The sequence below is a fragment of the Hemicordylus capensis genome, chromosome 1 (genome assembly GCF_027244095.1).
Source record: "Hemicordylus capensis ecotype Gifberg chromosome 1, rHemCap1.1.pri, whole genome shotgun sequence".
NCBI lineage: Eukaryota > Metazoa > Chordata > Lepidosauria > Squamata > Cordylidae > Hemicordylus > Hemicordylus capensis.
Genome location: NC_069657.1, coordinates 410,876,979 through 410,904,168, shown reverse-complemented (window position 1 = coordinate 410,904,168; position 27,190 = coordinate 410,876,979). Strand labels below are relative to the sequence as shown.

At 44.0% G+C, this 27,190-nt stretch overlaps 1 protein-coding gene across 4 annotated transcripts in view; it reads right to left on the bottom strand.

Moving 5' to 3' along the window:
- The window catches only part of TP53BP2 (tumor protein p53 binding protein 2), a 79,354-nt gene that overhangs the window by 51,094 nt on the left and 1,070 nt on the right, over window positions 1-27,190 (bottom strand). The window contains exon 2 of one of the 4 annotated variants that reach the window (XM_053308076.1): window positions 3,144-3,224. The exons of 2 other annotated variants lie outside the window; for them this stretch is intronic. The gene's annotated coding sequence lies outside the window, so the exon portion shown is untranslated. Of the gene's footprint in view, window positions 1-3,143; window positions 3,225-27,015; window positions 27,155-27,190 lie in introns of those variants that run through there. One more of the 4 variants, XM_053308087.1, reaches the window with a different exon arrangement.

Here is a 27,190-nt window from a genome sequence, read left to right as displayed (position 1 = left end):
ATACAAGCTCAGCCAGGGCAGAAAATGGGGGAGGGGGTACTTGCAATTTAAGGAAAAATAAAAAGTCTATGCTTTTTAACATGAAGTCCCTTTTTACATCTGGGGCTCTTATACAACTAGTCCATGGATCTAGCAAATAAGGACTTAATAGGACTGCAGCCCTTGATACTGGTATCATTTAAAAACAACACCACACACTTAGCTAATCTAATGCAAATCACCCAGATGTCTACCAGTAGATTGCTAGATCCACACTTAATTGCCATTCATTCTTACTTTGGATTTGTTTTGTACCACACTCATTCATTCATTCATCCAACCAACATATTTGTATACCTCCCAAAGTGAAAGTCTCTGGGCAGTTTACAAAAAAACAATAAAAACAACAAATAAAAAGGTTAACACATTACAACAAGTTAAAATGTTAAAACTATTAAAAATCAAACTATTAAAATAGTTTCTAATTAAAAGCCTGGGTGAACAAATGTGTCTTGACTGCCTTTTTAGAAGTTGTAAGAGATGGGGAGGCTCTTATTTCAGCAGGGAATGCATTCCAAAGCCTCGGGGCAGCAATGGAGAAAGCCCATCTCTGAGTAGCCAGCAGATGAGCTGGTGGCAACTGAAGATGAACCTGTCCTGATGGTCTCAATGGGCCATGTGGTTCATGGCAAAGACGATGTTCTATTAAATACCCAGGGCCCAAGCTGTTTAGGGCTTTATAGATTATAACCAAGACCTTGTATTTTGCCCGGAAACTTATCGGCAACCAGTATAGATCTTTCAAAATAGGAGTGACATGGTCTCTCCGAGATGATCTAGAGACCAACCAGGCTGCTGTATTCTGGACCAACTGACCAATTCCAGACTACTGTTACCAGCTGAACTTATTGACCAACTCCCAGAAGCCTCCCTGGTTGCAACTGCATCTCCAGGCTTGGAGATTGCACTTTTGCTATGCTCACGAGCTGCACCACAATGTAAGCTCCCAGTCTATGTAATACTTGGGGACAGGTCACTTAGCTGGCAGTGGACTGGTCACCCCTAGATTTGGCTGCAAGCCCCATAAACTGGAAAGGGGATTAGAGTCACACTCCCTCTTTCTGTGAGGGGGCCTGGCTAAGCAGACTCCAGAACCAGCTAGTGCAAGTGTCTGGCATTCAAGATCATTTTGGACTTGGAATGAAAACTATACTCCCCTCTTCCTCTCACAAGAGAGATAACACCTGTTAATGAAGCACTCAGGCCAGGAAACGAAGGCAGATAAGACAGCAGACTCCATTACAGTAGGGATGAGTCAGTGATGTAACTTTGAAGAGGTGTCCATTGAAACTTTTGATAGAACTATTGGGAAGCCCTTTCCAGGACAGGATGCTCTAGATGCACCTGCGCTCTCCAATTGTCTCCACAATCAGCCTTGAACATAATATTTGATTCAGACACTTTACTAGCCAGGAGAGAAGATCAGACATAATGCATTCCAAAAAGGCTGTCTGGGCTCCCCTGTTCAGCAGAGCAGGACAAAAGACAAGGGTCCTCAAGGCACGTTTTGGGATAGAAGTATCCCTAATTCCATGATCCAGGGGTGATTCACACCTGGGACTCCCACTGTGGAACATCTCAGTGCCTCTCACTCGGGACCCCATCAGACTGCAACAAGAAACTCCAGCAGACCGCCTTAGTGTTCCCCTCTTCAGGACAGGTGATATTGCCTCTTGCCCGGCTCTTTCAGGGCTGAATCTATCTCTTTCTCTTATTTCTGAAATCTTGCCCCTCTGTCTTAAAGTACTTCTCTAGCCCGCCTGGGAATTTACACATAATTTGGAACTTTAAGCTAAATATGCCTTACAATAGTCTTTTTCTTAGCATATTTGCAGTGCCTTTAAACTAGGGCCACATAGTAATTTAGTCTGATTGTACTTTTAATATACTCCTTTTTATTTAATTAAAATCTCTCTCTCAAGCCGATTTTCTTGAGTTCATATGCTTGCGCAAATTAAGGCTGATTGGAACTGTCTCCCCTTTTGAGTTAAATTCCCCACATTTGCCTGAACTGAGGGTGCTGACCAAACTCCCTCGAAGCAGTTTCATCAACTCTATTTACAAAGGCAGCCCCACATAGAGCGCATTGCTGTAGTCAAGTCTGGAAGTGACCAGCAGATATACTACTGTTCTGAGGTCATTTATCTCAAGAAACTGACGCAGCTGCCAAATCTGATAAAAGGCAGCTCTGACTACTGCCTCAACCCAGGACACCAGGGACAGGTTTGTGTCCAGAAGGATCCCCAGACTACGTACCCGGTCCTTCTGGGGAAGTGTGACCCCATCCAGAACTGGCAGATCAAAATAATCTCCTGAGTTCTGATACTGCACAATAAGTACCTTCGTCTAATCTGGATTCAGTCTCAGTTTGTTATCTGTCATCCAGCCCATCACTGCCTCCAGGCAGGCATTTAGGGAGGTTATGCCTTCTCCTGATGATATTGACATGGAGAAAAAGATTTGGATGTCACCAGCATACTGATAACACCCTGCACCAAATATCCTGATGATCTCTCCCAGCAGTTCTATATAGATGTTAAACAACATCGGAAACAATATGGAGCCCTAAGGGACACCATACCGAAGTTCAGATTTTGCCAAGATTTTGCCACTTGCCAAGAAGCTTGACCATGCTGTTGCAAGGTGGAGAGGGGCTGCAGGTGCAGCTTGATCTTTGACAGAGCACATCCCACTGCCTAAAAGTCAAATGCTGTTCAGTTGCTACAGATACTGTGGCAAAGCATCCAAGAAAGCCAAGTCTGGATGCAGTTCACATACAACTGCTTTAATTCCGGCAACAATTCAAAATGTGGTACTTGAATTAAGTACAAGTATACGACACTTGAGATTTAGTCTGAAGATACCTCAGAGCAAGACTAGATTTCAAAGCAAGCTATAGGTTTGACCCACCAATATTTATATCACCACCATTTAAAGTTAAATATTAATCAAATTTTCACTCCATGCCACATATGACACTAGCACATCCATCCATACAATCTGATATAACAGTATGCCCAAGTTTCAGACCCAATTCTTTAAGAGGAGTGCAACCGTAGTAAAATTTCCACAATCTAGTCAATTCTATCACCAGTCAGCAATACCTCAGTCTCAGCTGGGCTAAGCTTCCGTTTTTTTGGCACTCATCCAGTCCTTTACCAATTCTAGATTGTCCACAGTCTCACCTGGATTCAATAAAAAGGAGAAAGAGCAGGGTGTCATCAGCATACTGATAACACTCGACTTGAGCTGGCTGAATGACCTCGCCAGGGGCATAGCAAGGTTGTAGGGGGCCCAGAGATGAGATTTTAAAATCCGCCCCCCCCCATCACTGCCTTCCTCTCCTCCTGGCCCAATGTCTCTGCTAACTATCCCAACTTGTTAAAAGGTAAAGTGTGCCATCAAGTCAGTTTCGACTCCTGGCGCCCACAGAGCCCTGTGGTTTTCTTTGGTAGAAAACAGAAGGGGTTTATCACGGCCTCCTCCCGCGCAGTATGAGATGATGCCTTTCAGCGTCTTCCTATATCGCTGCTGCCCAAAATAGTAGCAGCGGGGATTCAAACCAGCAACCTTCTGCTTGTTAGTCAAGCATTTCCCTGCTGCGCCACTTAAGGTGACATATCCCAACTAGTTACAAGGTGTAAATTTATTTTTATTTATTTTACGTTTTATATCCCGCTCTTCCTCCAAGGAGCCCAGAGCAGTGTACTACATACATAAGTTTCTCCTCACAACAACCCTGTGAAGTAGGTTAGGCTGAGAGAGAAGTGACTGGCCCAGAGACACCCAGCTAGTATCATGGCTGAGCGGGGATTTGAACTCAGGTCTCCCTGGTCCTAGTCCACCACTCTAACCAACTAAATACAACAGAATAAATGGCACATCACTTGAAGTCAGCAATCCTCAAATGGGGAACAAATAGTGTGTTTGCAAGATGAGGGGACAGAAGTTCTGTCTCATTGCAGACACACTATTTGTTCCCCATCTGAGGATTGCTAACTTGAAGTGATGTGTCCCCTGCACAAAGGGAGGGAGGAGGACGAAGACCATTCAGACCATCTATTCCTCCAGAATATGTTGGTGCATGAAAGTTCTCTTCTAACCCTTGTTAACCATATTTAAAGTAAAAAAGAAAGCACTAATAATTTCATCCTACACCTCCATGATGCCAAAACGACTCAACCCTTTTTCATTTAAGCAACAGCCACGTTCATGATCATAATTACCACCACCCAAGCCCACTTTTCTTACTTTACAATATGAAGGAAAGCATCAGGGAGGGGTGGAATCTTTCTAATTAAAAACAAAGAGGAAAAAGATATCAATATGAAATAGGAGTGCAGTCTTTAGATACCATGTATTTGGGAGTAAGTTGTCCTGAACTCAGATTTACTTCTGAATAAGTATAGAGAAGTAAACGTTTCAGACCATGGGACCAGATGGGCATAAAGTATAAGGGATAGTAGTAGATGTGTCACATTCTTATGTAGAGCCAAGTTGTGTACAAGATAAAAGTCAGCATGACCCACATTGAAATAGCATCTAAGGAGATAAACAGCATAGTAAATACCACCATCAATACCTAAAGGGCAATCAGTTTATTTCATGGTTGTCCAAAGCTTGTCCAGTAACTGTTAGCTGTCATGGACTCTTGTTGGTTTTGCTACCATAGACTAAACACAGCTACTGTTCTAGAATTATTTATCATAGGGAACCTGCATTTTTTAAAAAAGAGATCTATGCCAAAACAGCAGTGCTAGAGGAAGCTTTGCCAGAATGCATAGGCTATTCTTCCCTGCCTGACTTTCAAAGGGTTCCAACACCCTTTTCAAGCCCACTGTTTTCAAAGAGCTTAACCTGATGGCACTTAACAGAGAAGGCAAAGTCACCTAAGCACCTTCCTCAACCTCGCGTCCCGTAGTCTTTCTAGTAGACACATACATCCAGCCCCGAAATCTGACTACTCCTATAAAGCTGCGAGAGAGGAACGGCCACATTCAAGGCTGGAATGGGGCGTGCGGGGGGTGGGGGGGAGCAAGGAAGCAGAAACATGGATGGCTGCAGGACCTGAGAGGAAACTTTCAGAGGCTGCGCTGATTTGGTGGTGGGCGGGGGGTGGGGAGGAGAATCGCCCCCATAACAAGAGGCTTTAGCAGATGTACACTTTTGCTCGGTGTCCACGGGCTACGGGCTACGGGCTATCCCCTTTTGCAGGCTGAGCCTTCATACATGTGGCGGGCAGTCGCGCAGGCAGGCGGGGGGAGGGAAAGCGGGCTGTGTGGGAGGGTGGGGAGAGGAGGAGAAGCTGTGCAGGCCATGCCCAGCCATGCAGCGGGCGGGGAGGGGGAGAGAAGCAAGTGGGCCATGCCCAGCCATGAGGCAGCCGGGCGGGCGGGGAAGAGGGAAAAAGCTGCGGGCTATGTCCAGCCATGCAGCGGGTAGGCGGGGAGAGAAGCAAGAGGATCATGCCCAGCCATGCCGGTGGTCATGCAGGGCGGGTGGGTGGGGAAGGAGAGAGAAGTGGGCCATAATGCCCAATGCCCAGCCATGTGGGCAGGCAGGGGTGGAGAAGCGGCGGCAACCACTCAGCTAACCTGAGGGCTCAGAGTCCTGCAGGTCCTCCTGCCGCTCCATGTCTTCTTTAACTTTTAAATAAGTTAGAAAAGCTCAGGCTTCGATATGACCTCTTCCTTGTTGGCAGTGCATGTTCCAGGCAGCAGCCGACCCACCAGTCATGCGCCTTTCTGGATCATGTGGGGCGCCACCAGCCAATGGGTGGGGAATGAGGAGGAGCCCACGAGGCAAAAGGGTGGAGGGAGGGAGAACTGAGACAAGGAAATATGGCCGCGCGAACAAGGAGAGAAATTTTAAAAATAAAATATGATGATGATTCAAGGAAGAAGCTGTGGCGGGCGCTGGGTGGGGGAGACACGGGACATGTCTCTGGGGGGGGTGCAGAGGCAGAGGCCCCTAGACAACTGCCTCCCCTTGCCCAATTATAGTTACGCCCCTGGACCTCGCCCAGAGGTTTCATGTTCAACAGCATGGGAAACCAAACGGAATCCTGCATAACCCCATAACATAAGTGCCATAGGGCTGAACTGTCAGTTTCACCCTCTTGACTTGATCAGTCAGGTAGGAGCAGAAGCACTGGAATGCAGTACCTATATCCAGACAATCTATCCAGAAGGATATCATGGTTGCCAATAAGGAAAGCCACTGCAAGGTCCAGGACAATCAACAGTTAGCATGACCCTTATGTTTCTTGTCACAGGTAATTGACCAGGGCAACCGAGAAAAACTTCACTCCCAAAATTGAGTCAGAAGCCAGATTTAAATAGGCCTAGGGTCAGGATTTGACAAAACCCAGACACTAGGGAGCTATGGTGCCTAGAATTTTAACCACAACACTAAAATAGGATATACAAAGATAGTTATTTAATAAAATCTTTATTTGTCCCAGGCAACCCTGCTTCTGTTCCAGGCACGTTACTTGTAAAGGGGATAAAGAGAAGCCCATTTATCCTTCACAATGCCTATTCCCAAGTCTGGTAATTTTGTCAAGTGTCCATTGCCTGGCTTCCAAATTTTGGGGCTGGTTCCTAGATCCAAAAAATAAATTAAAATGCCCAAGGCCTGACCTAGATCATCTCATCCAGTAATATTTGGACTTGGGCATACACCATCACTCAAGTACTTTGCATTAACAAAGTTCCTTCTTTCTTCCAAACCCAATCCTGTGTGCTTTGTTTCTTTGGCCTTTCAGGAGCAATAAATAAACCACCTTACAGAGAAGTCACATTACATACAACTTGAGATAGATTTCAGTACAGTTCTGTCACCAGAATTTGGACAGCATTATTTGGACAGTCTCATTCCAACCCTCTCCTCCCCCAACTGCACCACAGATGCAGTCCTTTTGATTATACTCAGGGCAGATAGCATACTCACCTCCATACCAGATATGCTGTCAAAAATGCACATTGTCAGCACTCAAAAATCAATACTATTTTCAAACAAAACTAAGTCAGCAAAGCACAATTTCTGCAATAAAATATGAAGCACTGCTAATGCACCACCATACAGAAAGACAGTTTGCACAATGTTTTTAAGTTCAAGGCTATCAAAATGACATGTGTTCAAAATGGAGTTGTAAACAAAGCAACCTTAAGTTTCAATTGTTTTGCTTCTAACTACTTGCGTCAGACTCACAAGCTGACTTTGTACTGAAACAATGTTTAAAAACAGGCCCTGTGGTTCCAATACCATGCCACTCACATTGGAGTTAGAAGCTGTTATATGGGGTCAATGGATGGCTAAAGTCCAGCAGGTTTTATTTAGAAAGAGGTCCTGTGGGAAACTACAGTGAGAAACATAATTCTTTGAAACCCACACTTATGTTAAAGGCTATAGAAAGGAAATGCAATATTCTTCATCCAAGCATTAGTCCAAATGTTACAAATCCTACAAGCACTACCAAAATAAGTTTCCAAGTGGCAGCATTTGTGATAAAAACATCACATACAGTTGAAAATAAGTTTAAACAGGTAAATTTACACTATGCAACTATGGTGGATTAAAAGGAAGCCTCTCCATGCCAACACCATATTTACCAAGTTCCTGCTGTCATTCAGAGGATTTCATGTGATTTTCTCCAGCTGCACAGCATGTTGTTTTATAAGCACTACAGCTTCCATGTGGAACAATGCAATGTTAAATCATTATCCAACAGAGCACACATGCCCATGGCAAGATGTGAGCCAGCTCTCAGACAGCAGAGGATACTATTCCATCCCAGCTACAATTCTTATATCAAGTTTTTTAGTAATGGAGACAATGTCACCAAAAGTTTGCAAATAAAGTGAGGCATACTAAATAAATGAAGTCCACGCTGCTCAGTGTTCATATTGGTGCTGGTTAAGCAGCACCAAGAACATGGCTCTTTCCCATCCTTTCTTTGCCAACACATGCTGGTAAACAAAGTTTCAAAATAAAAGGACAAGAAAGCATGCACATGCTTTTATGCCGAAACACAGCACACCGGTCTTTAAAACACATTCAATACTTATAGTTGGCCATTAGACATAGAGTCCCCCTTTAAAAAAACACACCAAACAAACCCTGAAACAACCCCTTTCCAAACCAAGCAGCATATCCTCTCCACGACACTGTTTTCTCACAGTTTGCACTCTACAATTATGCATGTATTAAGCACCAACAGCACAAGAGGTGCTACTGAACATCACAGAAATGACACAATCCTCCTAACATCCAGTTTACACAGACAAGCAAACCACCACCACCTCGATTATATCCAGGCAGGAATCCACACAGAAAAGTATGTGAACCCCTGGGGAAGTCACCACTGCAGCAGCAGTTATCCAGCTTTCACATCCACCAAGCTGAAGTTAGCTAACATAATAGTGGATATTTTCACTACTCTTAGCATTTTCCCATTGCATTCCCTTCCTCAAGAACATCTGGGACAAGGTTGAAGGGCAGAGCTTGTTATAGGGACAATGCAATACAAGAGCGAGGGATAACTGGAAGCAGGAAGTACAGGTCAGATCAAGATATAGTGGCCCAGAAGAGTCTTGGTAGAAGAAGTGGACTTTGAGCATAGATTTGCCATCCAAATGGGAGACATCATGACTGGGGGGGAGGAGTAAAACAAACACAAACACAGAGATACACACAGAGATACACCTCTAAGCTTGTAGGGAATGGAAGGTGAGGGGTGGAAGGCAGCAATATGAGGGTGGGGAGCTGGAGAGAAGTTAATGTGAAAATTACTAGTTAAGATTAAAGCAGAAACATTAAGAACTAACAAAGAGAAAGGCCCACAGCAGGAAGTTTTGTGATGAGGGAAGGCCATTCTGGGTTGATACAAGACAGCAGTCACCTAAAATGTGTCATCAGATGTTTACAGTTATTAAAATGAGTGTGTTGCAAAAAATACAGTTTTATTAAATAAAATTGGTTTTAGTACGTTTTTCCTAAAAACTGCCATGTGCACAAGGAACATTGGCTTACTGTGAAGGGTTATTTCCCCCTATGTTAGTTCATCAGGTAGGGTTGTATACTGAGCATGCTCAAGACAGAACCGGATCATGTGACTTGATTTGTTGCTGAAGGTACCTTCCAGCCCCAGTTCCAGGGCTGTTGCACAGAGTGAGATATGTCAAGTGGAGAGAGAACTGCTATGAGTCGAAGGTATATGTATGAGAGAGAGATCTAGAGACTTGTTAAGAAACAGAAAAACGTAAATCAAGGAGTATATAAAATAAGGAGACAGAGGAGAGAAAGCCTAGGATACTGTAACCCTGAGAACAGTCTCCCCCATTAGTCCAGGCCATCATTTGAAAGCATGCCAGGAGATCTCTTCCCCTAAAGCATGAGGAAAAATTGTACATCCTGGTGGGGCTGATGAGCTCCTAACACAGGGAAAAAGGACCCTTCACAGTAAGCCAATGTTCCTTTTCCCCCTGTGTAGGAGCTCATCAGGTAGGGATGTGCCCAAGCTAATGAGAGAGACCAATGGGAGGGTATCAGACCACCTGTTGGAGTACTGTGTGGCTGCTTGGGCAGTGAAGAGACTTTGTAATGGCGAATGAATGGCGTAATGGAAGCCCAGGTAGCTGCCTGGCAGATTTCTGAGAGCGGAGTGTGGGCGGAAAAGGCCGCAGATGTAGCCACACTCCTGGTGGAATGAGCAGTAAATCCCTCCTGGAGGAGGTAGGTTAAGGGAGGCATAGGCTAGGAGAATGCAAGACTTGATCCAACTAGCGAGAGTGGCCTTGGAGACCCTGTTGCCCAAGCAGGGTGCATGGAAGGAAACGAAGCAAGTCTGATTTGTGAATGTCCCTGGTCCAACGTATGAAGATGTGGAGGGCCCTACGCACGTCCAGTTTATGCCAGAGCTTTTCTTTGAGATGGACTGGGGAGGGGCAAAAGGAAGACAGGACTATAACCTGTGACCTATGGAAGATGGAGTTAACCTTCAGAAGGAATGTAGGGTCGAACTGAAGGTTGACTGAATCTGAATGAAAGGTGCAGAATTCCCTGTGTACAGAGAGGGCGCTTAGCTCGGATACCCGACGTGCTGAGGAGATGGCATCCAGAAAATGGACCTTGAAGGTTAGGGTCTTTAGGGGGATAGTAGAAAGAGGTTCAAAGAGGGGGTTGGTTAGAGCATTGAAAACCTTGTTGAGGTTCCATGAAGGGAAACGCTTGAGAGGCGGTGGAGACAGGTTGGATGCCCCTCTGAGAAATCTGGATATATGCAGGTGGAGAGAAGGCTGGCCCATGTCGGAAGAAGAGATTTGCAGGACTGAAGCAAGTGCTGAAGCTTGCCGCCTAAGGGTATTGGGTTGAAGACGCCGGTCTAAACCGGTCTGTAGGAACAACGGAGGGCAGAGGGTCTTTGTGGCTGGCACATACCCAGCGCAGAAAAGCTGCCTTGGTAGCTTGATAGACCCTGTTGGAAATCTCAGAATTGGGAGTAGGGCTAATTGAAGAATTGCTGTTGGAATGGAAGGAGCGAGCTGGGCCTCGAAAAAACCTAAGCGAATCCCTACGATTGGAAGGCACGGCCTTCTTTTTGTCCTTAGTTTCTACTAGGACAGGGCCTAAAGCAGGACCGAAGAGGTTAGCCCCTAAGAAGGGGACTGAGGTTAGGGTGAGCTTAGACTTAGAGGCCACATTCCAGCTTTTGAGCCACAAGGACCAGTGAGCCGCCATCCCTGCCACCACAGCCCTAGAGGACTGTTGTATACAATCCAAATTGGAGTCTGCCATAAGGGCCGTGGCTTTGGCCATCTTGTTGATGCCCTGGTGAAGCTTAGTGAGCTCTGGAGGGACCAGTGCCACGGGTTCCTTCACCCAGAGCACAGAAGCCCGAGCAAAAATGGAGTTAGTGGTAGCTGCCTTAATAGTAGTGGCCGTGGCATCGTAAACCTTTCTTAATAGGGTATCACACCGCCTATCCTCCTGTGACTTTAACTGCTCCCATCCCTCCGAGTGCAAGATAAAGCCCGACACTAGTTGGGCCACCGGAAGGTCTATTTTGGGGGTGGCCAGGAAAGACATTACCTCTTGAGAAAGATGGTAGAGCTTCTTAGGTAGGTTGCCGATTGGCTTGGAGGAAGCCGGGCACACATAACTGTGCGGAAGAGGGGAGGGAAGGGTACTGCCATAAAGATGGGAGCATTTGAAGGAAAGACATTCTGATCTAAAGAAGATGACAACTTCATGGATTCAGAAGGTGCCACACCGTTGATTGTTCTCTTCACCTTGAATAAAAGAATGTCAAAATCTGCTGAAAAGTCTAGCTGAGTTGTGGGGGGGGGGGACCACCTCCTCATCCAAGAGCTCTCCATCCTCCTTATTGGAGGCAATAGGTTCCACAAGTTCTGCCGGTTCTGGGTGCAAGGAATCATATGCAGATGCGGGTCTGGCTGGGACAGAGGAAGCAGGCAAGGGAATCATGGAGGGAGGTTGTGGAAGTAAAGTGGGCAAGGTAAGAACAACAAGGGGGCAGTACAGGAGGGGGAGAGTGCCTGGGTCGCTTGGGCCTCCCATCTCCCAGGAGGAAGAGGAGGAGGAGGACAATGAGTGTCTGTGCTACCTTTTGCAGCTGGGAGGCAGTGGCCTTGGTGTGAATAGCCCCCACTCAGAGATTGGGATGGCGTGCCTGCGCGGGCTCAAGTCTGGTGAGGAGGAAGATAACCTGTTGCTGCCCCTTCTAAATCGCAGCCATCTACGGCTGGGGCCAGGTGCCAGCGGGGCAGGTGCTGCCGGGACTGAGACTGGAGCCGCAGGTGGCTCGTGAAATGAGCCCGCCGGGGGGAGGTTAGGCAGAGCCATGGGTGGCTGAATATCTGGGGCCATAACTGGTATGTTAAGCAGAGCCGCAGGTGGCTCAATGGGAGGGCAATTGGGACGTAGCTCCCTCCTGAAAAACTCCTTCGACCACTGGGTAACCCTGGGGGAGAATGGAGGGGCTGTAGTACTCATGGCTGTTGGCAACGTTGGAGGCACGTCTGAATGACTAACAGGCGGGGGGGGGGCGTCTCCTGCACAATGGGGAAGGAATACATGGGCCAACTTCCCCCTCAGCCACTGGGCCCATATCGGGCAAGGCCAAGGATGCCAGTATGTCACCTGAAGGGCATTGGTTGTCCCCCTCATGAGGCAGCAGTTTGGGATGACTTCTTCCTCCATTTCGAGAGCCCTTCCCTTGTGCTTTTGCTTTCGATCATTTACATACCGCTTTGATTAACAGCCTCTCACTCAATTGTAGGCTTTCTGCCCTGGAAAGAGTTTCCTTGCCCCATTTCTTTTTCTTGGGGGAGGGCTGGCCCCCGCAGTGTTTTGACTTCTTAGGAGCTTTAGCAAAAAGCTGCCCCCAAGTCCTGGCCTCCTGAACGGGAACCGCGGCCGCGATAGGAGCAGAGGCAGCCGATTCAGCTGGCGCCATGAAAGCCATGAAATCTGCGCCATGAAATCTGCCGCAAGCTGCCTAGGTTCTGCGGCAGCTGCGAGCCTTCCGAAAAGGAGCTGTAGGAGCTGCTTGGCATGAGCTAGCTCCATCGGAGCAATGCTCAAAGGATAAGGCAGAAAGCAAAATAAACGTTTAGAGGAAATACCAATTGAGCTGAATTAAAACAGAAAAAAGTAATTTCAGAGGTGTTTTTTGTTAAGCCAAACTGAGAACAGCACCCCTCCCACCCTTGCTCAATCTAACGAAGACAGAATGAGGATGAAAGCAGTGCCAAAATGTGAAAATCCAAGTAGAAAAGCCAAAACACACTAAAGGTAGCAAGATCTCTCTCCACTAGAGTCCTATCACGAGCAAGACAGAACTGGAACTGGGGCTGGGAGGCACCTTCGGCAACAAATCAAGTCACGTGATCCAGTTCTGTCTAGAGCATGCTCAGTATAACAGTGGGAAAAATATGTATCCGTCATCCGATTACCTTTGTACTCACAGGCCAGAACACTAAAAGACAGAAGCAGGTTTACATATCAAGCAGGGTGGATTTGATTTAAATCACTAGCAGGGTGGATAAAAATCAAAAAAATCCAATTTAAATCAAAAAAATCCAATTTAAATCAAAAAAATCGGATTTTTTTTATTTAAATTGGATTTTTTTTTATTTTTATCCACCCTGCTAGTGATTTAAATCGTGATTTAAATCAGTTTGATTTAAATCAAATCCACCCTGATATCAAGCAATTGGACACAATACCGCCAATATGCTTTTCCTTGAACAGAATAAAGAAAAAGAATAAAGAATAAGAAAAAAAGGAAAATGAAAAAGGACTAAAGCTTTTTCTTTCTTTCTTTTAAGAGAGAGGGGGGTGAGCAAACAAAAACAGTAAGAAGCCTAAAACATCCATGAGGCAGCCAGCCTCTCCCCACTCCCCAGGCTGTGGTTCTTTGGGACCACTCAGCATAAACTGGTTTATTCCCCATACTTTGGCACTGACTTACAAAATGTTATGGCATTTAATCTTAATATTTGTTGTTTTACTAAATTACTCAAGCACCATGTCTCAATAATTCTAATAAATTACATCCTGCTCCATATTTTTTGCTTTAGATTGTATTCCCTTCCTCCATTTACCCGTTTCCACTGCAACCACAAAACTTTTTATTAGGAAAAACAGAATGACCAAGTATAATAAGACCTGCATATACTGTACATCTATGGTGCAGCTTCATTTGGAATACTGTGCACAGTTCTGGTGATCTCATCTCTAAGGGCAATGCAAAGCTGGAAAAGCAGCAGAGAAGGCCTTCAGAGCCTGCTTGTGGGCTTTCCAGAGGCATTGGGTTGGCCACTGAGGGAAAAAGCAAGACCTCTGTCCAGATCCAGTAGGGCTCTTAGGATTCTCAAGGAAGGAGAGAGTAAAACTGTAGCAGACCAGCATCTATAAAGGCTACTTATGGAACTGGCATCCACTAAGCTGAAGGTAGCGCTGTTCCAAAATCTCCCAACCTATTTCCTGTTTCTTTTCTTTCAGGAGAGAGACCACTCACAATCTCAGAACACAAAGGTTATATCTACCTCTGAACAACAATTCCACAGCAATATGCTTCTAGAGCACTTTGTGATAGAAACATACCATGAGCTCTAAATTTTTTCAGTTCACCCACTTACAAAACAGGTTTCTCAAGAAAGCTCGAGTGCAGATAAGGAAATATTTAACAGAGACTATTTGTTTTAATAATAATAGCAGCATTCAGCCTCCAAAAGGAAACTAGAATGAACCAAGCTTAAAACTTTTTTTAAAAAACACACAACCACAACAACAACTGAAATAATTGTTCTGCTCACCACTGCAGGCACCTTGAACAAAATCAACTGACAATTCCAGAACTAAAGCTCAGACTCAAGATACCAGTAACATTTTGCTTTACACCTACACAGCAAAATAGACAGCAATCTAAATTAAGATGCTAATTAATTAACAATCTCACTAATTTAAGGCTGGAAGCAGAAGAGGAAGACTGCACCTAACTATACCAATACTGTACAACTGAACCAAATGTTATTAGAATATGGAGAATTATGCAATAATCTGTCAAATGGAGGAATGGGTAGAGAAAGGAATAATTGTGTTTCACCAGGTATGTTATGAAGTACTCTGCAATAAAATAGGATATGTCAATAATTAACCACCTTCACAAATTCTGACAAGATAAAATATCACATTAAAATATTGGCTATTTCACATGACATCAAGAAATCCCTGACATTTGTAAGCACTTTGTTCAACAACCATTTGTTATGGGGCAGCTAACAAATAAAGTTTATTATTGTTACTGTTATTATTATTATAAATAGCTCTTCTTTCCTCCTAAATCAAAATATTTATTGAAATTACTTGATTCATCCCTCTCAGTCCCAACTCAAAGGTACAACACAGGTAACAATTATAACACACACATGCAGAAGCCACAACAACTAACAGTAAGCAGACATCCAATAAATTTGACATAAGAACAAAAATGTTTATAGACCTCTTGACAGTTTGATCATTTATATATGACAAGTTACATCTCATATTACATGCCTATATGCTTTACCATTCAAAAACAATTCTTTGGGGGGGTAGAGGAGACTATGACATTGAGAGGAGCTATAGTGCAGTGTGGCAGAACACATGCTTTGGATACAGAACATCCCATGTTCCAGCCACAGCATCACTAAAGTAAAGTTGTGCCATCAAGTCCGTGTCAGCTCCTGGCAACCACAGAGTCATGTGGTTTTCTTTGGCAGAATACAGGAGGGGTTTACCATTGCCATCTCCTGCATAGTATGAGATGATGCCTTTCAGCATAGCTTCACAGTATGGGATTATGCCTGTATCGCTGCGGCCCGATATGTGTTCTCCATAGTCTGGGAAACATACCAACGGGGATTCTAACTGGCAACCTTCATTTCACTTTTGCCATGAATATTTCAAAGTCTGTGGCTAGAATAAAGTGCTTTGACCCGGAAGCCTGGTTAGGCTTCTCCTCGTCTGATATCTCCCATTCCTCAGACTCAAAGGATGAGGATTAGGCAGGAAGAGACAGGATGTAGGAGAAGCTGGTGTGGATGGGGGCAGGAGATGCAGGTGGAGGGTGAATTGGAGGGGCCTAGCTGGAGGAGGTTCTCTTGAGAGGGACTCCCTTGGAAGAGGAGGAGGAATGATGGTGTCTCAGTTTCTGTGATTGCGCCACTCTGGGGATAAAGCGATCCCTCTTCCCTGCTGGAATGGCATTTCGAGCTGGGCTGGAGGCTGGTGAGGAGGTGGAGAAGGGCTTGGCAGGGGCCCTTGGGAGAAGCGGAGGCACAAGAGGTAGGGTAGGAGGAGGGCTCTAAATTCCCTGGCTATGAACTCTTTGAGCCAGGTTGAGGTGTCCTCTGATATGGGAGGATTGTTCTCTGTAAGTCCTGTTGCGGTAATACTCACAGTTAATGGGGTGCTTGTATCTTTCCTCTACTCCTTTCCTCTACTCCCTGGTGCTGGCTGGGATGCGAGAGGAAGCAGATTTGCTGGTTCCCCCTCCCCCAAGATGGTGCCAGAGAGCAAGTTCACGGGCTGTAAAAGGGGTAGCGGAAAGGGAGCGCTTCTTCCCACATGGTAGCTGGCTCAGTGGAGTGGGCAGCAGAGCCCCATGGGGACCCTCTGACATCAAGCCCAATAGGGCTGCATAAGCCTGAGCCGGCTCCATAGGATGGAAGGGAAAACTAAAGTAACAGGCTAACCACCAATTGTTCTGAATGAGAAAGATTATATTTGGAATTTTGAAAGGCAGAGGCAGAGGGAAAGGGAAAGGGTTTCCTTCCCAATAGCTCATACAAGAAAGAAGACAGGGAAAGAGAGAGTAGTAAAGATGCAGTACTGGTCCAAGGTTGAAAAATAAAGTAATTCTAGAGCTCTTGCTCTCTCTCTAAGCTGTTCTCCTAGGAGAGACAGGAAAGGAACTGGGGTCTTGGGGCTCCACCTGTTCCTAATGGAAACTCTGCTGTGGAAAACTTATTGTCTACTCCTGAGGCATGCTGGGAATACAATCTATTATTCTAGGATGAGCTGCAATTACGATGGAAAAAAGGAAGTCCTTCAATAGCTTCTGTATCCACTATAGCTTTCATATTACTAACCATTTCAATACAGATGGCATTAATTATTCACAGGGGTTCTGTTCTGTTCTGATGGGGAAGGGTTAGCTTCCAGAGCCCAGGAAAATGACCGGGGGGGGGGGATAACAAAAGATAGGGTAAAAGAAATGATGATGCGCAACACTGTACCTTGGCCACCTCAGCTCTCCCATTCTCCACTCCTCCAGCAATGCCCCCCCAGTTTCTGCAGTAATGTGTAATCATGACATTTCCTCATCCCACTGCTAAAGTCCAGCACTTGGTAGCACAAGCCCCCTGGCCTGATTGGTTGGTAGCAGTGTTCCCTCTAATTTTTACCACTAGGGAGCAGAAATAGTTTTGTCCTAGGCGGTACTATCAAGGCAGTGTGTGCACATCACACACTCTCTCACACATACACATGGAATCTTTTTATAAAAGAATTCCCAAGGCCCCCTGAAATAATTAATGTGCTGCACAGCGCACAGTGCACAATTTTTAAAAAAACTTTTTTTACCCTACCTCCGGTCTCTCTGGGGTACCGGGCGGATGGGGAAGCTACGTAGAGAGAAGCCTGCCTCCAACTCTATAACCTACATTCAAGGGGATGGAGCCGCTCTGGGAAGAGCAGAAGGTTCCAAGTTCCCTCCCTGGCAGCATCTCCAAGATAGGGCTGAGAGAGATTCCTGCCTGCAGCCTTGGAGAAGCCGCTGCCAGTCTGTGAAGACAATACTGAGCTAGATAGACCAATGGTCTGACTCAATATATGGCAGCTTCCTATGTTTCTATGTACATAAATTGATTTCTCTACCGTTAATTGCTATTCACATGAAAACTATGGAAATGACTCTAATGGTGGTAAAATCAGTATTTGTAATAAGGTAGAGTAGGATCATGCCCACTGCCTTTGCCCTGGCACCTACACATTAACTGGATCATCTGCATTTGGAGCTTAAAATGCAGAAGATGTATATATGCTCTCTCTGTATTTGTACCCCACATTTTTGCAGGGACAAATTATGTATAGACACAGTTTATACATGCACAGCTCAGTGAAGAAGACCAAATCAACGTATGAAGGTTAGAGCAGAGGTAGCAACTGCAATTTCGCTCCCCCCCCCCCCCGATTATTTCCACATTTTACTTGTCTGCCCAGGGCTTTGATGACTGGCAGATGAATATGTGGACTGACTACCTTGAAAAGTATTGTGTTTGTGATCACGTGAAGAAAAGTTTTGTTGATGGCATTTTATTGTAAACATATTCTAAGAAGGGACCACATCGCCACCGTCGTCCTCCCTCCCTCCCTCCTTCTCCTCCAGCTTCTTCCTCCTGCCCCCAGGCCCCCATCTCCAGTCTCTCTGGGCTGCCAGAGGGGAGCTGCCGCCACCGCCCATCCTCCTCTGGCTGGAGGAGGAGGCAGCCAAGGCCCAGCGGGGGGTGGGAGGAAGCAAAGGGTGCCCGGCCAGGGAGAGGGGGAAATGGGGCAATGCTTCCCGTCCCGGCTGGGGAAATGGGGTGCCGGGGGTTAGGTGGCGGTGGGAAGCATGAGACTGTGCACCTGCCAGAAACAGCTGGGCGGGGGCCTGGGGATTGGTGCGCACGCACACAGGCACACCTTAGAGGGAAGCCTGGCTGGAAGGTTGGCCAAAGAGGCAGCACAAAATTAAATCCAATTCAAATAAACACACACAAAGGAGTGTGTGAGAATCAAGGAACCAGAGAAGAATCAATTTTCAATGGATAAATCAAATTTTAATTTAAATTGCATTTTAATTACAATTTAAATTAAAGTACTGTAATTATCAAAAATAAATTTTCAATGTAAAATTGTAATTAAAAAATACAATTTCATCAAAATTAAATTTATAAAAGTGATAATTAGCATCTTACGAAGCAGTAGAATGCTGCAAGAGGCTCCAGAAAATGACTCTAAGAAGCTCCACAGGAATGGCTTAAAAAAGGCTCCCAAAGCTCCAGAGCAATGGCTCCTGAAGGCTCCCAAATGCTACCCAAAATAGCTTTTAGAAGCACAAAAAACTCTAAACATGTAGACCAAAGCACTCCAAACTCCTCCTCTCATAACCCATGAGCATGTGCAGCAAGAGCACAACTAGAACTGCACTGCTGAAAATGGCGAATATGCAAAGACGCCTACCACAGATAACAAGGTTGGGTATATATTGCCCAACTGCAGATACGCAAAACTGTGAGTTTTGAAACTGCAGATAATGAGGGCCACCTATACCCAGCTAGAAATGAACCTGCATATTTTCCATGTTGACAAACACTACCAGAACTGCTTCAGCTGATTGGCATCATAGAAAACAGCTCCATTTTCTCACCTGCTTCCTTATTTTATAAAGTTTTCTAATTTTGTCCTACAGAAGCTTGTGATTCCTTTGAAATTTGTCAAGGTTTCTCAGAGGATCAGAACTAATGGTGGGCACTGGGCAGGTTCCCTGAAAGAAAGCCCACTGTCTGTTACCAATCGTCTCCTGGAATGTACATCTGCAGGGAAGTGCTAGGTGTGATCTAGAATAGATTACACACTAACTTCATGCAGGGCTACTGCAAGGCCAATAGGCCTGGCTGGTACCCAAGAGCACCTTCCTGAATCCCCTGCAGCATACAAGCATTCCTCAACAGACAAGCTGTGTGGAAACAATCCCTGAAGACAGAAGAATATTGGTGTAGTCATTTTTACTTGCACTATGACTTTCTCTTCTTTTCAAATAAATTTATTGGGGGTAGGGGGGGAAATCTGAAACTAAAACTAAAAATAAGAACACATTACAAATGCAACTAATAGTTAATCTTAAACAATACCAAGGAGAATATTATTCTAACACCACCTGTATCTACCAAAATACTATGGTCTCCCTATATGTTACATACGTAAGTACTTAATTTTGTTTCTCTTAAACGTACTGGTAATCATGTTCACTGATCTACGAAAATCTCTTGAAGTGTGTACTATTACTTGCTCAACAAATAACAACATCAACACACTAAAGAGTTCCTTTACTGTATCAGTTTCTTTTGGAGAAAAAGTGTTTGTTGTCAGAATTCACATAACCGGCTTAGCAAGCTAAAGTGAGGTGATGCAGTGTTCGCAATTTTGTACCTAGTCCCAAAAGAATCTTAAGAGTTAGCCAAATCTTTGAAGTCAACCAAGATTTCATATTGCAGTTAGAAATAAAGTTATAGGTTCCCATGTTATTCCAGTTTCCGTCAATAATATGCAAAGAGGTAAAATAGTACTTCAAAATAGTATTATATTCAAATTATATAAATGAATGACATTAATTCACCATTATCAAATTGTAAAAGCTTGTTCTTCCCTAATAAATAAATAAAATCTATTTCCAAGTAGGGATGTGCATGAAGATCTTTGGCGCCGGCGAGGGTAGTATTTTAAGGGTGGGGGAGGGTGTACTCATCCCTCCTGCCGCATTTCCCCCACCGGCGCTCTGTTATTTTTAAGCCCCTTGGGGGCAGCAGCATTCCTCCCTGTCGCCCTGTTCCCCCCATCGGCCAGAAGTGGCCGGAAGTAGCGAGCATGCATGAGCCTGTTGCGTGCGCCCATCTGCAGTGCGCACACACGATGGGCGCACACGCGCTCGCTACCTCCGGCCACTTCTGGTCGATGGGGGAACAGGGCGACAGGGAGGAATGCTGCTGCCCCCAAGGGGCTTAAAAATAACAGAGCGCCGGTGGGGGAAATGCGGCAGGAGGGATGAGTACACCCTCCCCCACCCTTAAAGTACTACCCCCACTGGCGCCGAAAAACCGACCCCTCCCCCCAGCGCCAAAACATTTCAGAGGCCTTCATAATGGCCTCCGAAACATTTTGGGCACATGCCTATTTCCAAGTATTTGCACTTATACTTTAATCACAGATTAACACTATAGCAAGTTATTCACATGTACTCAAAATTCTAATTTCTTGTCTTTTGAACAGACTCCTACATTCATCAACAGGTCTAACAACTTTATTTGCATGCATAATTCCCAATGCCCATCTGAGATACTAATTTTATTCTGTAAGTTGTCCAAAGAAAATGGATCTGCTCATAGCCCAAGCCAAAATCTTTAATAAAAGGAGACCTTTACTTACAGTATATAATAAAGATAGTCTCGAGCACCTTTGAGCTGATCTAAGAACATAATAACATAAGAACAGCCCTGCTGGATCATGCCCAAGGGCCATCTAGTCCAGCATCCTGTTTCACACAGTGGCCCACCAGATGCCACTGGAAGCCTACAGCAAGCATTGAGGGCATGCCCTCTCTCCTGCTGTTACTTCCTGTCCTATGGCTTGATAATGTTCAAACTACAGAACACCAAGGAGTTCAATGCATGCCTACCTAGAACACATCTCTAGAATGGAAAATAAACTTCCCCTGGAAGTTCATCAGTCCCTTTCTTTGGACACCAAATAAAGACATTTTTATTCAGAGTTGTTTTCTCTTGCTGATTCATCATTGATCATGTGATGCTTTAGTTTTCTCTGCTTTGTATTTTTCTATGTTTTAATTGTACTTTTTATTATTGCCTACTATATTAAGGATCACTGTACACATTACATTTTAATGGAACACACTGAAGACCTGCAGCACACAACAACTAAAATAGTTACATTTGAAGTGGATGCATGTCTTTTATTTGTTTAAGTGCACCTACAGACTACTTGTTTTAAAAAAAACCACACACATATAAATATAACCCACCCCACTGTAATTTAGAATTTCTTGCTGGTTATGTGATTACATGCTGTGGATCTGCAACCTGCCCATGCTAGAATGAAACATGCAGCCCTGAGATAACAATGCAAAAATAGGTAAAGAAGACTAATTATGTAGCAAAATGCTATGCTATTTTTAAAGTGTTTCAGCCCCTCACTGCTGCTATGTAGCAGTCACATTCCCACATTTCTGCATCATATGGAAAAATGAGACAGCTCTTAATTGCTCATTTGGTTTAACTCTTAGCTCTACAGTGCTTCATTATACCCTATTTTTGTAATATCACTTGTTGGAACATGGTTGCAAGACCCATTTGGCTCTGCTGCAGTGTCTTTTTCTGACCACTAGCTAGTTTCTTGTTTAACACAGTATTTGCCCAACTCTGTAAAGTTGTGCTATTGAGTTGGTGTCAATTCCTGGCAACCACAAGGTCATGTGGTTTTCTTTGGTAGAATACAGGAGAGCTTCACCCTTGCCTCCTCCCACACAGTATGAGAGGATGCCTTTCAGCATCTTCCTATATCACTGCTGCCCTGGGAAACATACCAGCAGGGATTCGAACCAGCAACCTCTTGCTCCCTAGGCAAGTTACTTCTCCGCTGCACTATTAGGTGGCTCATCTCTGTACCAAACAAAAAAGACACAGAGATTCTCAGAAGTGATTTACTGCTTCTCTGTGAGGAATCATGAAGTTGAAGAATCACTGGTAAAAAGTGTCTGAGACATTATTTGAGACAAGAAGGGGCCAATCAAAATCATTAATTTAAAGCAAGTCTTTTGTTATTTACATACTTTCTAAATAAAAATGCATAAAAACATATTGTTCTTAACAACATTACATTAAGACAGCCAGATCACGGATCCCTTTGTGGCACTGTTATGGACAGCGTTCAATTTTTGGTGGTTGTTTGATCCAAAAATGGACAGGGGGTGCTGAGTAGAGCCATTTTGTGCAATCTTGGTGCGAGACTGTTTTTCCCTCCCAGTCAAGGCAATGAGATCAGCAGCACTTGAACTTTTGTTTTCAATTGGGAGGAGGGAAAGTGAGGGTGAAACCCTTTAACGAAGGCCTGGAATAGTGTGTTGAGGCAGAAGGGAAAGATCTGAGTGGATACTAATGTGGTCTGGAGACATCTGGGATGGAAATACCAACTCTGTAAGCTGTTTAGTGAAACCCTCTGGGAGGGAGGAAGGGAATACTTTGCATATATACAATTTTGGAGCTTGTTTTAGTATTTTCTTTTGCTTACTGAATTTTCCTTTTGCTACTGTTTTTTGCAGCTAAACCCCTAATGAAGGGTGTGCCTTGACTTGATGTCAATGATTGCATTTTGATGTTGCTTTTTCATTTTGCTATAAAAGAGCTATTAGGGGATAAAAGAATCACTCTTAATTTTTACTTGACTGGACTATCCTTGGCCTAGCATACAGGGATGCACAACGCAAATGCCCTGATGGGCCGGAATTAACCATGACTTGGTGTGCATTGGCCAAAGTCAATTTTCAGTGCAATTACATTAAATTTAATAAACAATTGTTTATTAAAGCCGCTGTTAGCTACCTGTGGATCTTTTCCCCTCATCAAAACACCCACAGTTTTAAGCAAGCACAGTGGCCAGAAAATACACCCTGTCCCTTCTCAGTCAGTGGGGCACCTGGAGTTTGAAAACAGACCCAAACAAATGCAAGGTTCTCTCCTCTCCCTAAGTCTTTGCTTTGAGGTTGCAATCCTGGGCATGCTTACTTGGGAGCAAGCCTCACAGGGTACACTTTAGGACATATTTCTGAGTAAACATGCATAGAATAGCAATGCAAGGCAGGATAGTCCTTTCTGGGCCCAGCAAAAGAGTCCCCATGGGCTGGATCTGGCCCCCGGGCCTTATGTTGTGCAGGCCTGTAAAAGGGCCTAGGACCATAGTTTTCACTTTGCTGAGTGAGAGGCCAAACTGAGATAAGATATACATTCTCAGCTTTCCCTCTCAGGGATGCCATATACATGTCAGCACTGTTTACATTTGCCACATTTTCCTTTTCTATGACATTGACTCAATGACACACTTTACCCTGCAAAAACATTTCTTCAAAATATTTCCAGGTAGGATCCCTTCTACATCAGCATTCACGGCAGGGTTTTTTGTAGACAGGAGTTAGTTGAAATCAACACTAGCAAGAACTTCTCCTTTCCAGTATTCATTTTTTATTTAGTCTGCCCTTTCATCTTTGTCAATTGCCCTACCCCCTCAAAGTAGTTCTCTATGAGATGGAAGGTAAAGGGTTCATTTTCTTTGACTAATAGTCAAATATTTATGAGTCAGAAAACCAAGTCTCAGACAGTTGTAGAGATCAGGTAGTTACTATGTATAGAATAGTAAGAAGTCAACCAGACAGATCAGTGGGTGACACCTGGCCAGACTATGACAAGAGATTATCTTTAGGGATGTGCACAGAACCAGTGACTGCCAGTTCAAAGGTAGGGTAGATAACTAAGGCCTGGGGAGGGTGCTCTTACCGCCTGCAATTCCCCCACCAGCACTGTTATTAAAATTGGTCTTGCAGGACGGCAGCCTACCTCCTTGCTGTCCCAATGCATCCCAGACCAGAAGTGGCCAGAAGTGTCCACTGCACGTGCGCACGTTGCAACGTGTGAACGTGCAGTGGAGGGCTGCAAGGAGGTACACTGCTGTCCTGCAGGATCAATTTTAGTGACATTGTCTATAGGGTGAAAGCAGGGGTAAGAACACCCTCGCCAGTCCTTAGAGTTTTCCCCCCACTTCGAACCGCCAGACTTTTGAACCAGTTCGGGGATCCATAAAGAGCCTTCAATCTGGTTCCATACATATCCCTAAGGTAAAGTGTTCCGTCAAGTTGATTTCAACTCCTGGCGCCCACAGAGCCCTGTGGTTTCCTTTTGGTAGACTACAGGAGAGGTTTACCATTGCTTTCTCCCACGCAGTATGAGATGATGCCTTTCAGCATTTTCCTATATCACTGCTGCCTGATATAGTACCAGTGGGAATTCAAACCGGCAACCTTCTGCTTGTTAGTCAAGTATTTCCCCGCTCCACCACTTAAGGTGACTGCACATCCCTAGGTCTCTCAAAATACAGAAAATTACTATTAGGAGTAGCATAATATAGCTAGGAACACTTCCGATGCCTTCTAAAATAGCACAGTCACAATGATGTTCTTCATTGAGTTTACTTAATCCAAACTATCACCCATGCTTCTATTCTCTTAGTTAGCAAAACAGAGTAGAACCACTACTCTGTATATAGTAACTGAAGAAGTGAGGGAAATGTACACCTAAACCACTCTACAGCTACCCTGGTTGTCTGTGTATATAGAGAGAGACATAATTAATATGGGCTAAGGAGTAACTAACCAATGTGAAATGATTTAGAGCAAGCTCCATAAGAGAGACAAGACTGGTTAATAAATGTGCTCCTGAGCAGGACCCATTGCCTGGTGACTAAATGCTTTTCTATCTTAATAGCAATCACCTTTAAACAAACATCCTATTTAATCATTTTCCCAAGCAGGTCAATTCTATCTGATCACTGCATCTGCAGTATTCATTGCTCGATCATTATTTCTGTCAGTAACAAACATGGCTGATTTATTCTAGTAGACCACCAAGCACTTATTGCAGGGGGAGGGCTCATCTCTACTTTGATAAGCAGTCTTTAGCTACTGTGAAGCAAGGAAATACTTGAGATAGATATTATGTCAAACATAATTCCTTTTGCATTTACTAAGTCAATCTAGTATCGCAATTTGAAATTACCTTTCCCCTACAACCCTCTTAGCATTCACAGCAACCTGAAGGTAGCCATGTTATCTTCTTCCAGGAATATAGGGTCTTTTCAAATCATTTTTTAAAAAAGATTTACTGATAGGAATAAAGTACCACTAACCCACCTACAAAGTCTTGCCCCATCCAATGAAATTTATTACAGCCCTTCAAATAATTACCTATTATCTTGTTTTAAGTGGCTATACTCTTTAGCCTTAACAAGGAAAGAAAGAAATGGGGGGGTTCCCCACAGAATTACAGATGATGGCAGGGAGAACCTTGCTGGTGTTTACCAATAATTTTCAATATTTTTAAAAAAGTGATAAACTAGTGATCTTCACTATCTTTTGAGCAGGGACCACTTTGGCCAAAAAAACAAAACCAAAACAAAACAAACCTTCAGTGTGAGAGTCATTTTCCACTGTGCTGACCTCTGCACAGTAGTGCAGTTTTCTTAGTGCCAGGAAGGTCTTTTCAGAGCCCTCTCAAGAGCACAGGGGCTCAAGAAGGCTATGTTTCCCTTAAAGGAGCTCTTCAATGCTGAGCAAAGCACAGCACTACACAGTGGGAACAGCTGTCACCCACATGGTGCCTAGTTAACTGTGCAGAGTAGTCAACTTCCCCCAAAATTTCACACAGACCCAGGTTCAGTAAACAGTCAGGGAGACACACTCAGTCTGATGGGAGACACCACTAGTTCCAGAGTCTTACAATGAAGAACACAGCTATAAGCTTTCTGCCTATTAAAAATAGCACCTCACAAATAAAAACAAAGCTGTTCTCAAAATGGGGCAGAGTGTCATTGGTTACCAGTGATATTACATTCCACATAGCATTCAAAAGAAAAATGGGAAAGGCAAGAAAAAGCTTATTTCTCCAGTAACATACATTACTACTTGCATGCGCAAAAAGTGTTATTTCCCCACCACAGACACACTTACTAAATTCACAACTGAATAATAAGTTCCACATTCACAACTGAATAATAAGTTCCTTGTACAATGTTGGTACTCTGTGAAGAGCAAATAATTATTTTTAAACTGTGGAAATATATTCTAAGACTATAATGCTCTAAGAAAACTTTGACTAAGAAAGCACATAATAATGTATGAAGTAATAAAACATACACACAATGCTGAGCAAGTAGCTAATGTTCTGACTGTTTCCAGAGCTTCTCAATGCTCAATATTGATCTTACTTATATTATATCAATATTAAGACACAATAAGTGTTATCTTGGGTTGGCCCAAACAACAGCATGGAATGAAGGAAGTCTTTGTCCTTTTGTAACTGAGCAGGACCTTATTCTTTAATTTCAGTAGTAACTTAAGGGGCACCTCATGCATCATTTTTCCTCACATAAAACGTTTGTGTAGTTTGTTACAAGTGAAATCCTAACTGAATGCAATTTGCTTTGCGTAAAGGTAATTAAATGGTTTCACATACAATATAAACAGGACCGTTTCACGACACGGGATTTAGTCACATTCTGGAACATTCATGTGCTGAAACCATTACAACTCTTCTCTGACAGGTAATGAACTATTGAACTTTTATCATCCATAACTCCCAATGCCCAGAACAAGAAGAAGGGGAGAGAGAAAGAAATAAGGTAGTAAAACTATGGTGTAGTCAAAGTTGACTGAAATACAGTCTTGATTCATGTACAGCAAACAGATCATTCTGGAAAACAGCAAGTCATTTTAAACATTAAGCGCAACTTTTCCAAAATAACAAATAACTACTATCCACTTAAATGCTTAGAACACCATCCTCATCCATGATGTTTTTAAGCGACTACCTGTGCGACGTTCAATCTGCTGTTCCCTCCCGAACAACTTAAACACGGCAAAACGATCTAGCAGCGGCGCTTTTGTGCTACAATACTGAACAAATAACCTTTTTTCTCTACAAGGCGCATTTATAATCCTCCATTTCCTTGACAGGCTGACTGACCACAGGAAGAAGCAACTGGT